This window comes from Hyperoodon ampullatus (assembly GCF_949752795.1).
Source record: "Hyperoodon ampullatus genome assembly, chromosome: 15".
NCBI lineage: Eukaryota > Metazoa > Chordata > Mammalia > Artiodactyla > Ziphiidae > Hyperoodon > Hyperoodon ampullatus.
In genome coordinates, this window is record NC_136928.1 from 51,534,930 (window position 1) to 51,547,579 (window position 12,650).

Here is a 12,650-nt window from a genome sequence, read left to right on the forward strand (position 1 = left end):
TTAGTAGACAAAGGCAGGGCGAGGATCAAGTTAAAGCAAAACATTCTATCCCTAATATTTTTACCTTTTCACATGCTGCCTCCTCCAGGAAACATTCCCTGACCACCCAGTCCACAGGAACCCTTCCTGACCGAATGCTAACAGCTCCTACTGCCCCTCGCATGCAGTGCTTTGAGATGCAGCCTCTTACCTGTGCACAAGTGCTGGTCCTCTTAACTGGCACCTAAGCTACGGCCCAAAGGCTGCGTCCTGCACTTTTTAGTACTTCCCATAAAATCCAACCCCAGTCACATACTGGGGACTAAAAGAATATTAAGTGCTTGATGGATCACCCAGTACAGAAACTCTGAGGGATTTAACCCAGGATTTCCCTAAGATCTTCCACCTCCCCTCCCCCAACCCTAAATGCCAAATGCCTGACATTCACTCAAACTTTGAACAGTACATGATGCCATGGCAAGGATGATCCCTGTGAATGCTTTTAGAAGATTACTCACCCACGCTGACTAGCTATTTCTGTCTTACTCCTGAGAGCATAACCGAGGCGCTTCTATACTTAAATCAAACAAGTGTAATAACTGACATTTCAGATTACAGCTAAGAGGAGGTCTGCCCTGAAAGAGAGTGCGCTAATTGCCGAACTTGAGGAACAACAGGCGTCTCCCAGCCGCTGCCGCCCCTGCTTCCCCAGGGAGCTCAGGTGCGAGGGCAGAGGCCCAGCCTCCCAAGGGCCGAGCAGCGTGGAAGACTCCAGGCAGCGCCCAGCCAGCCTGGGCTCCTTCCCGGCCCGGTCCTGACACGGATAAATCAGAGCCATCTGGCTGGCCCCTCTTCTGACACATGTGTCAGGGCCTCTCCCAGCCTCCACGCCCCCCCCAGCCTCCACGCCCCCTCCGCCTAACGCGTTCCTTCCGCACAGAACCTGGAGTCAGCTCCCCTTCAAAACGGAACAGCTCATGACAGAGCAAACCGATGACCCCACGTACCTCTCATGCGGCACCAACTGATGCTGCCTTGTTCTGGCATATTCATTTCCTGCATGTGTCTAGAGCTGGGACTCTCACTGTGAGGCATGAGCAGGAGAGGGCACCGTGCCCAATGGGAAAAGGAGAAAGTTTGGAAAATCACAAAGTTCCCTTATTAATTATTTTTTTAGTGCTTAAATATGCTTACTTGCTTTAAAAACTTCAATTTGGAAAAACTGCTCTGAAATTGTTTATAAAGTTATGATGCAATACTTGGAATAATTCTGTAAGTTTTTATGTTCAAACACTGTAATGGGGATAACACTTGAAAAATTAACACTTCACAGAAACTATTTCAAAAATATTTAACTTAATTATATAATTTTATATTACTGATACCAAGATTTTTACCATTTCAATAGTGCAACATCTAGAACCATACACGCTTCTTTGACTCATTTCATTGCTAGGATATTATAAAGAAAATTTAAGGTAGCAATATGTGCCTTGCTTAATTTACTCAACTCTAGTCCATCAAGAACATACCTTGAACTTATAACAGCCAGAAAACACTATCTATACAAATTAGTTTCAGTATTATTTGTATGTGCATCTTCTCCCTTATAGTTATGCAAATATTTTAATTTTCTTAATTTCTTCACATTTTATTAGAAATTCAATTTTGTTGCATGTTTCACATGAAGTTTGTTTTAATTAGAAAAATAATTTTCTCTAAATTTTGAACTAGTGTATTTTAAACTGTCTAAAATTAAACTATCCAAATTAGGTTTGTTTACCTTTTTTATTGAACTATAGTTGATTTACAATATTGTGTTAGTTTCAAGTGTAGAACACAGTGACTCCTATATATATATATATATATATACACACACACATTTATGTGTTCTTTTTCAGATTCTTTTCCCTTACAGGTAATTACAAAATATTGAGTATAGTTCCCTGTGCTGTACAGTAGGTCTCCGTTATCTTCAAAGTTACCTTTAAATGACTGAATTCACTTTGTCATTTCAAACATGTAGGAGGCAGAACAGGCTTAAGTCTCAAAAAGTACGAGCTTTAAAGAAAAGGAGGGGGACAAAAACTTGTATGTAAATGTTCACAGCAGTTATTATTCATAATAGCCCAAAGGTGGAAACAACTCCACCAACTGTCCATCACTGATGAAATTATAAACAAAATGTGTCATACGCAATACAGTGGAATAGTATTCAACCATAAAAAGGAACGAAGCTCTCTTGATACATGCTACAGCATAAATGAACCTCAAAAACAACATACTCAGTGAAAGAAGTCAGCTGCAAAAGGTTAGCATTCAAGGTCCTGCCCAATAGCAGATAATGATAATAATGATGATAAGGATAACAGCAGCAGCAATAACATTTATTGAGCACTTAATATATGCCAGGCATGGTTCTAAATATTTTTTGTACATTAATTTGTTTCATGTTCACTGTAATCCTATGAGATCTGGACTATCTCTCAGATGAGAAAACTGAGGCTCAGAGAAGTTAGGTAATTTGACCAAATGCTGCCCAGTTTCTGTGTGTGTGCATCCAAGACACACAGCCAGGCAGTCTGCATCCACCCCCGGGCCCTCGGCCACCAGCCCATGCAGCCCTACTTCTTGATATTAGCCCTTCTCAAACTGCACCACTGGCCTTCCTTGTATGGCCTCTTCTTTGTAATTCAACACAGCTTGTGGATTCTATCTTTTAGGCCTCCTCATTTGGCACCTCTGCTTTTCACATTCTCTTCATTCAATGAAGTCCATCTTGGATCCTACACCCACCAGGAGCTTTCCCTGACCACTTCTCAAAGGCAGTTCCTTTTGTTTTCGCCAGTACTAGCTTCCATCGAGGCTGGCCCTTCCTTGCCATCCTAACCTCCTTGAAATTGTCCCTTCTTTCTCTTCTCATTTCCACTGAAATGAAACAATTCTATTTCAGGAATGGGTAAGTTTGCAATTATGACTTGTTTGATTGAACTGAACTAAAACTCTCAATCACCACTTTATTTGTAGCAGCTTTACTGAGGTGTAATTAACAGACAATAACTTGAACACCTTTAAAGAGTAAACTTTGATAAGTTTTGACATGTATATATATACACCTGTAAAACCATCACTATAATCAAGACAATGAACATATCCTGCAGCCCCAAAAGTTTCCTCATCCGTCTCTGTGATATCCTCCTCCTGCCCCTTCTGCTGTTTTACTTTCTGTCACTATAGATTAGTTTGCATTTTCAAGACTTTTATACGAATGGAATCATAATATGTATTTTTTTAAATCTGGCTCATTCCATCCAGTATAATTATTTTGAGATTCAGCCAGTTCTTCCTCTTTATTTCTCAATATTAGTTCACTGTACGGACATACCACAATCTGTTTATCCATCCATCTCTTGACGGACGTTTGAGTTGTTTCCGGTTTGGGCTATTACAAAGCTGCTATGAACGTTCCTGTACAAGACCTTATATGGACATATGCTTTCATTTCTCTTGGGTAAACACCTAGGAGTGGAGTGGCTGGATCACATGGCAGGTTTATGTTTAACTTTTTAAGAAACTGCCAAACTGCCAAATTGTTTTCCAAAGCAACTGTACAATCACCACTTTTCTAAGCCTGAAACTTTGCTTCTTTCCATCGTCTCCAACCCATCTCAGCATTTCTTTTCCAGCGAAACCACCAAAGCCCTGGGGCAAGAGCCCCTTTATCCTCTTCTTCCATCCTGCTCCATTATCTAGTATTTGGGTCCACATTTTTTCGAAATCCAGGAACTTAGATAATAGGATGGCTCTCCATCTGATAAGTGAATGTTTATCTCGGCTTCAACCTGACTCACCCCCATCAGTCTCATCAGGAGCTTCGAGTGAGCATCATGTTTTAAAAATTTTGTAGCCACCCTTCCCTGTGGTCAGTCTATATAGTTCTTGGCAGTTCACTGTGTGTCTAGTAAACACCCAGAACTTGGTGGTTCCAAACTAATTAGCCACACCTTTTTATTACACCCAGCCATGGAGATTCAAAGCCTCCCCTGATCTTCCCAGCACCAAACCTGCTCTCTCTCCTCCTTCCCCAATTCTCCATGTGCCAATCAATTCCAACTCCCTATAGGAGGGTTCTCCTGATGACTCCAGCGCCCAGGGAGCTCTCCCTCCCCTAATTCAAAAGAAGCCTCCGTCTGAGCCATTTCTTTAGCACTCCCAAAACACAGCCTTGCATGTCATTGGGCAACTAGATTTAGTATGTATAAACCACAGTGGCAAGGCTGAGGAGGATGAAAAGAGAAACCAAGCATAAATGCCACCCTCATGCACCGTAAAGTACAGATCACGGATAAGACATAGTTACAACTGAAATATTTCTAAGCAGCCTGGTAACTGCCATAAGACATTTGAGTCAAATATCGTGCGGGTTTGCCAGGCAGGAAAAGGTGAGGAACAGGACGTGGTTAAGGGTTTCTCAGCAAGATGGCAGCCAGGAGCAGTCACGTTAGAATGAAGCCCCATGTCTTGGGCAGGTTAGATGTACTATGATATTCAGGACCATCTCTGACTTGCTTTTGTACTGTGTGCTCAACCTAACTCACCACAAAGACCCCTCCCTTCTCTCCATTTCCTGGGCTGCAGTAATGTGTTTGCTGCACATTTATTGAGTGCCACTGTGTGCCAATCGGCAAGATGGTGAACATCGCTGCCCCTGAGGATCTTCCTGTCCAGAGCAGGATAAGAATAAGGCAATAGCCCTTTATAATCCAGTGCGGTTGGTGCCCTGATGAAGCGCACTGGGGACCACAACAGATGCACAAAGGGGGCTGTCAGGGGGTCGGGGAGGCAGCACAGGGGCTGAAATGAGGCCATGAGGCAAGCTCTCTCCCCTCTCCTCCAGGTCCTCCTTGTGGGTCATCTAGGGCAGCTCCATGCATAGTGTTGCTGCTTGGTCCCGAACCTTGAACCAGTGGTCCAAAGCCCCCAGAAGCCACTGACAATCAGGTCCCTGTCCAGAAGGGCTCTCCCCTCCCGGCAGCCTCATGATTCCATCCTCAGCCCAGCTTGAAGTTGGCAGCCCCTCTTAGCACCAGGCTGTGGCCCATATGGCAGTACAGCGGATGCTGCGTGATGCAGAACAGCTCTGCTTTCCAATCCACGTCAGCCCCAGCCACGGGTACACTGTGGCATTTAAACTGCAGTGAGGGACCTTTGATTTTGATGCGGAAGTTAAATTAGAAGCCTGTAACATGTTTGAAACACCTACGTGAAGGATGAGCATGGAAGCAGGGATGCAAGGGAGCCAGCCACAGCACATCAATATTTATTCATCATACCTCTGGCAAGAAACCAGGCCACCCAAGGGGACTAGGTGTGTGTGCGAGCTCCCAGAGCCTGCAGCTCCAAGGCATTCTTCCCCCCGCAAAGCCTGGATGGAGGGTGGATTATTAACAGAGAGAGAAAAGAAAGCCCGTGGAGAATAAAACACACATCCCAGACACTCGAGAACACCCACAGCCAAGAGGCCTTGGGGCCAAAGACTCTGTTGCCGACCCCGGGCAACTTAGCTGCTTTATAAACATCTTCTAACAGATACATATTCCCACATGAAAGCAATTCACGGAGCTGGAAGTCACACGCCTGGCCTCCTTGCCTCTGAAGATCAAAGAAAAGAGAAGAAAGTTAAAGAGCATCTGTTTCTAAGGCAGAGACGTCTCTAAGCCCCTGCAAGAGAACTGCACTCTTCTCACAAAGCCTAACTCAAAACCCGCTTTCCCTACTTTAGACACACTTCATCAGCTTTCAGTAACTAGGAGCAACTATCTATCCCCAATTCCCCACAGATCCCCTGACCCCCCAAAATAGCAAATTCGAAGGGAAAGGTACCTAAAAGTCAAAGGCAATGCGGACATAGACCTTTTTTGCATCCTGATTCAATTGGAGTTTTTTGAACAACTGGGGAAAATCTGAATATGGTTTGAACGTTAGATGCTACTGAGGACTTACTATTGGGTCTGTGAGTTGTGATAATGGTCTTGTGGTTGTGCAAGAAATGTCTTTATTTTTTAGAGATGCAGTTGGAAATATGTGAGAGGGGAATGTTATGATGTCTGGGATTAGCTTTAGAATACTTCCACAAAAAAAGATGAAGCAAAAATGTTAAAAATCTAGATGATGGGTATATGGGAGTTCATTGTTCTACTCTCCTGACTCTTAAAGAGCAGATGTTTTAATAAGAAAGTTTTTTTTTTTTTTTTTTTTAAAAAGCTTCAGGCAGGGAAGAATGCTACAGGCACACCAGACGGCATGACCATCTGACCTCAAGGGAAGAGTCAAAAAAATGTCAGATGCAAACCAGCAACTCAAATAGCCTGGGCCAACATCCAGAGGGTCTAGGACATCCCAAATGACAGCCAACCACAATAATGAATAATCATAATTATGACTATCGATATCAAGAAGATATTCGATTATTTTTTTCAGTATACTATGGATACAAGTGAAGGATGTTTACCTAAAAACATGGACAGAAATATTTTCGTTTCAACTTAGTACTTAAAGAAATGTAAAGTTTCAATTCCCTGGTTCAGTTGGTTGCCAAGGTGTGGTCCCAGGAGTAGCAGCTTCAGCAACACCTGGAAACTTGTTAGAAATGCAGATTATCAGGCTCCACTCCAGACCTCCTGAATCAAAAATTCCAGGATGGGGTCCAGCAACCTGTGCTTTAACAAGGCTTTGGGTGATTCTGATGCTCTTTAACCTGTGGCGCTAGGTGGGCCAGACATTACTCTGAGCCTGTTGTATACACAGCAGTGGTGTAAACACACACACTCCTGCTCAGACAAACCTGCTCTACAGCCACTGCCAGGGCCAGAAAGCTGGTAGTGGAAGAGAAACAAAACGACACAGCCCCCATTAAATGGCTGCGCCCTGGGAAGCCCCATAAACCCTGAGGAGCCTCCCCCTAAGTCCATGCTCCAGGAAGCCCCATGAACAGCAGGCGCCCCATCTGCAGTTCAAAGGGTGCACACTCTATTAAAATGGATCGTAAATGGCTTACATAACCCACTAAATCCCAACTGCTGGGCAAACCCCACTGACAGCGTAGGGGCCAGCTGGAGGCTTCTGCAGGCACACAGAAGTGGGGGGAGGTACCTGGGTCAGGGTGACCCGACTGGATGGAAGATAACATGCCTGCAGGTGTGGAGATGAGGAGGCGGGGAAGGACACACACCAAGACAAGTCCCTGCTTCAGTGTTTAATTCATAAAATCACAGAATGTTCTAGCTGAATAACAGAGATTGCTGAGGCCAGCTCCCCGATTTATAGGTGAGGAAACTGAGGCTCAGAGAGGCAAAAAGTGATCGTCCTAATGTCTTACAACCAGTGAGTGCACAGAGGAAAGAAAATCCAGCTTCCCTGAGTCCCAGTGCTGATTTGTTCTATTAAACATGGGGGAGGGGGCAGCTCAAAGGGTATGGGGATGGGGGAAAGTGAGTAGAGACCCTAAAGTCAAACTGCTTGTGTTTCAAACTTAGCTCCTCTACTTATAAGCCTTGTAACCTTAAATAAGTTAACTTCTTTGTGCCTCAGGAGGTTCCTAGTCTATAAAATGGGGATAATAATGACACCTGCCTCACAGTGGGAATACATGAGTTAAATCAGATGGATAGTCAGCAAAGGGCTTAGCACATAACAATCAGTCATTAATTATGTTATTTATTGCATACAACATTAACTTGTTTTAATGTTAGTAGTGGTAGCACTAGAAGTGAGATTACAGGTAATTATTTTCTTTTTTGTATTTTCAAAAACTTGTAAGGTACACATATGTTGCTTCATTAATTGTTTTTAAGTTAATTAAATTCATCAGGTATGTATCAATCCTATTCTGTCTGCGCAACCTGGTGCTGAATGCCATGGAAGATCAGAGAATAGAAGAAGCCAAAGGCCTCCTTCAGAGATCGACTCACATCTGATTAGATAAACAAGAGGAACTGTTTGGGAACTAAATCAGTACGTGATGTCAAGTGAAGATTTCGTATATATATATACATACACATATATATACACATATATATATACACGCACACACGTATATATACACACACACACACACACACACACACACACATATTTATGTATACAGTTGTCCCTCCATGTCTGCAGGGGACTGTTTCCAGGACCCCAGCGGGTATCAAAACCACAGATGCTCAAGTCCCTTATATAAAATGGCCTAGTATAGTCGGCCCTCCGTATTGGCAGATTTCGCATGGGTAGATTCAACCAATTGCCGATTGTAAATACGCAGATGTGGAGCGCGCGGATACAAAGAGCTGACTGTATTCATGTATAAGTGTGGATACACACACACACACACACACACACACACACACACACGGAGTCATGAAGAAGGGAGAATGAAGGGCAGTGATACCAAACCAGAAGTCTCCACGAGGGAAGTATTCCATACAGGGAAGAGAGTAAACAAAAGCACAGAGGGGCAGGCCTCCTTCCTCGAGGAATCTCCAGAAACAGCACCTGAAAGCAGTTTGGGGTCAGAATGATGAAGGGGTTTGCTAAAGGTCACACCGTCGTCAATTTGTGGTCCTGTTGGCCCCTCTTCAGCAAGGTGGCGTTGATCAGTGTCAGACTAATTAACCATTTACCTACCACAAACCTGGAGAAATGCTGGGACACAAAATGGGTACATTCTTAAGTGTGGAAGGAAGGAGGGAAACGCCTAAATCAGGAAAAGGGGGCCTGGCTAGGGCAGCCCTGTGAGAGGGTCGCTGGGAACCCAGTGGCAACATGGGAACACTGGGTGCCAGGGTGTAGTTTGGGAGCCTGAAAGGTCAAAATGGACAAACTCAGCCTGTTTCCACAACTGGCTCTGACTTCATTGACAACTGATTTCTTCCCCGAAAGAAAACAGGGGCTGGGAAGAAACACGGAGATCTCTCATTTTTTTTTTTTTTTTTTTTTTTTGCGGTATGTGGGCCTCTCACTGTTGTGGCCTCTCCCGTTGCGGAGCACAGGCTCCGGACACGCAGGCTCAATGGCCATGGCTCATGGGCCAAGCCGCTCCGCGGCATGTGGGATCCTCCCAGACCGGGGCACGAACCCGTGTCCCCTGCATCGGCAGGCGGACTCTCAACCACTGCGCCACCAGGGAAGCCCGAGATCTCTCATTTTAATTCAATTTAATACATGATTATGGAAACTCTAGATGCAGGCTTCCATCTAGGCACCCATGGGGATATAAACATAAGATATGGCCTTATTCTCAAGGAATGTGCAGTCTAGCTGGGAAAGCAGGTGTGTACAAACAGTCCTCATAGAATGATGTAATGATATGATACGAAGATAATTAACACATCCTGAACAATTACCAGATGTCTCCCACACACGTGTGCTTTTTATCTCAATTAACATTATTATGTACCACACGTCATCTTGGTCATGTAATGATATTATGTCAAATGATTTCAGAACAACCCTATGATGTACATACAATTATGATGGATGAAAGAACTGAGGGGAAGAAAGGAGCATAGCCAGATGATGATGAGTGGAAGGGCATTCCCAGCAGAGCGAAGAGTAGGAACAAAGGCACAGAGGCTGGAAAGCCCAGGGGGCCCTTGTGAACCAAGGGTGGTCCAGCATGGTGGCAGGGGAAGGGTTCATGGGGAAAAGGATGGGAAGAGAAACCAGAAAGGAAAGAAGCGAGATGCAGAGGGTCTTAAGCACAAAGTTAAGGAATCTGAACTCTCCAGGTAGTAGAGAGTCTTGGAAGTTTCCTGAAATGAAGAGTGAGTGGGGCTTCCCTGGTGGCGCAGTGGTTGAGAGTCCGCCTGCCGATGTAGGGGACACAGGTTCGTGCCCCGGTCTGGGAAGATCCCACATGCCACGGAGTGGCTAGGCCCGTGAGCCGTGGCCGCTGAGCCTGCGCGTCCGGAGCCTGTGCTCCGCAACGGGAGAGGCCACAACAGTGAGAGGCCCGCCTACCGCAAAAAAAAGAAAAAAAAAACGAGTGAGTGACCAGCGTGGCTCTGGTGACAGCGTTCAGGCTGGGTCTGCAGGCAGACAGGCCACTGAGGGGCCTCCATTATTATTCCAGCGTATGATGTCAGGCCTGGTCTAACTCATGCCACCAACCAAGCACGTGATACTAACACATATGAAGCCATTCCTGTAGGCAAGCGTCCTTCTACATACTTCCATGTATTTCCTCATTTAATCCTCAGAAGAGCCCCATGATGTAGATATTATTATATCTTCATCTTATAGGGAAAGAAAACTGGGGCAAAGAAGTGTTAAATAACTTGTCTAAGGTCAAGAACAAGGAACTTTACATCATTTCACTTAATCCTCCAACGACCTTGACCAGCTCAAAGTCATATAACTTGCCCAGCTCGATCACTCTGATCCTGAAGCTGTACCCACCTTGGGACACAGCTCCCCACTACAGCAGTGGGGCTGCAAATGTTGGTATGGAAAGGAGGAAGCATGAGTGATAAAGTTGACAGGACACACACGAGGCCACATACTATAGGTTTCCATTTATATGAAATATCTAGAATCAGCAAATCCATAGAGATACAAAGCAGACTAATGTTTGCCAGGAGCTGGAAGAGGGAGGAATAGGGAGTGACTGCTTAATAGGTACAGGGCTTCCTTTTCGGGGTGATGAAAATACTGTGGAACTAGATAGTGGTGATGGTTGCACAAAACTGTGAATTTACCAAATGTCATTAATGATATATTGTATATAGTACGTATTTTACCACAGCTAAGAAAAAAAAACCCTAACAGGAAAGAAAAACCCTTGGGGTATAAGGACAAGGGAATTATTGAAGTTGGTATATTATTCACTACTTAAGAGCCAAGAGAAATCAGCCATGCTGAAAGAACTCAGGCTGCAGACAAGTAAGTTTTCCTTTAATACAGAGTAGATGTTCTCCCCCCAGAATTCCTCATTCTTGTACATGGTTTTTGACCCCTACAAATGTCTCTGGAAGAATGCTAAGTGTGGACAAAGGTAAGAGGTATTTCTATTGACTTCCTTTTTTCAACTGATGTCCTATCTTCCGGCAGCACATGTGATGGAGAGGTGGTTTCATGCAGTATTTGAAAGCAAAGACTTGAGAAATGAAGCAGAATCATGTTCAAGTCTGGGTTCCATCATCTACCACTTGTGAGACTCAGGAGAATTCACTCTGCCTCACTAATAATAGTACCTGTACTTCACAGGATTTTTACAAAAAATAAGTGAGATTGCATTCATGAAGTAGTTAAGCGCTCATAACGTGGGTTATAATTTTATAAGTGCTAAAATATGCAATTCACATCTTATGAATGCCATTCCATATCTGGAACTGTGGAATCCCTCTTCGAAGCTGGTGAAACCCTCTCTATAATGACTTCCCTTAGTTTGTGTCTGATGTTCATCTAAGTGGTTGGTCTATGTCCTGTAGCAGTACTGCATCCCATAAGCTTTGAGCCACATGCCAACAACACTCCGGGGTAGACATTCAATCCCAATGAAACACGAAGCCCAGGGAGCTAGAAAAAATGCATAATCCAAAGACGGCATCTCTTAGCTTTGGGCTACACTGTGTAATTTGTTTGTAGCATATTTCCTTCCTGAATGTATTTTGTTCAGCCTGACATTGAACAGGTTGGCTTTTCTGAGCACACACCCACAGTGGGTCAGGGAAGATGATTCAGGAACACATTAAAATCCTGTTCCCTCCTTGTTTTGGCGCCCTGACAGTCTGCACTACACCGTTTACTCAGCTTTCAAAGGCACATCTCTCTTTACTCTAGAGTTGCATTTGCCGCCCCGTCCAGCCTCTGGGGTATCTAATCCTTCAGGGTGGGACTGTCTTCCCATCCCCCTATCCCAGCACAAAGCCTCCTCTGCCCAGCACTAACTTTCTGTTGAATCCAATTGATTAATGCGTGTGAGCAGCTCTGAGAAGTCCTAAGCTAGAAGCAGGACAGTGGAGATAATAGATTGGAAAAGCCAGAGTATCTGCCCTCCCAGTGAAGACTGGGTAAAGGAACACCAGGTATCTGAGTCAGGCGGAGACCCACATGCAGGGAGGGATCACATTTTGCAGAGTCAGGGGTGCTGGCGGTGGCTTGCTTGCCAGGCACAGGGGTTTCTTTAATGAAACCCAGAGAACGAGAGTGATGAGCAACACATGTGTGAAGCTCGCTTGCACGCTCTCACACGCAGCCCGAAGGCCCAGGAGGTGAGGGGAGGCGGGCAGGCATGGCTTCACCTCCAGGTTATGCCATTTACTAGGCTGGAGGACCTTGAGTAAATGATTTGACCTCTCTGAGCCTCAGTCTCTTCATCTGTAAAATGAAAGTGATCTTGCATACCTTACAGGATTGTTGTGAGTTTTCTCTGAGAGTGAGTATGGAAAATGGTCCAAAAAGTTCTTTCAAATTACCTGCCAGCTGGCATTTCAGGACCTTCAAATGCAGACTCCTATAATACTGTGTGAATGGTTAGCAATGAGTTCCCAGTCAAAATTACCCAGTTGTTGCAAACCATATATCGGATAAGGGGTTAATATCCAGAATACATAAAGAGCTCTTCTTACAACTCAACAACCAAAAAAAGAAACCACCTGATTAAAAAATCGGTAAAGTACGTGAAC

At 44.5% G+C, this 12,650-nt stretch overlaps 1 protein-coding gene across 1 annotated transcript in view; it reads right to left on the reverse strand.

Annotated features, from left to right (window-relative positions):
• PRKCE (protein kinase C epsilon) overlaps window positions 1-12,650 on the reverse strand; it is a gene marked incomplete at its 5' end in the record, with an annotated part of 524,615 nt that overhangs the window by 420,722 nt on the left and 91,243 nt on the right. The window lies entirely within an intron of this gene.